The 234-nt window shown below is 50.4% G+C and overlaps 1 protein-coding gene across 1 annotated transcript in view; it reads right to left on the reverse strand.

Moving 5' to 3' along the window:
• Nucleotides 1-234, reverse strand: part of PRR5L (proline rich 5 like) — a 74753-nt gene that overhangs the window by 11161 nt on the left and 63358 nt on the right. The gene's annotated exons all lie outside the window — the stretch shown is intronic.

Here is a 234-nt window from a genome sequence, read left to right on the forward strand (position 1 = left end):
CTAGGGGTTTCCACCACAATTGTCAGGGGCAGACCCAGAATGGGAGATGGACTCCAACTTTGTCCCAAGTTTTAAACATTTGACAAATAGTTCAAAGAATTCCAGGTTCCTTTAAAACAGCACTCAGAGCAAACAAAGCACGTGGGTCATTACCTCGGGCACCAGGCAGTTCCCACCATGGCTAATGGCTGGGTGGTGGCTGCGCCCATTAGCCCGAGTAGACAGGACCCTGAA

Source organism: Myotis davidii, unplaced genomic scaffold (assembly GCF_000327345.1).
Source record: "Myotis davidii unplaced genomic scaffold, ASM32734v1 scaffold94, whole genome shotgun sequence".
Taxonomy (NCBI): domain Eukaryota; kingdom Metazoa; phylum Chordata; class Mammalia; order Chiroptera; family Vespertilionidae; genus Myotis; species Myotis davidii.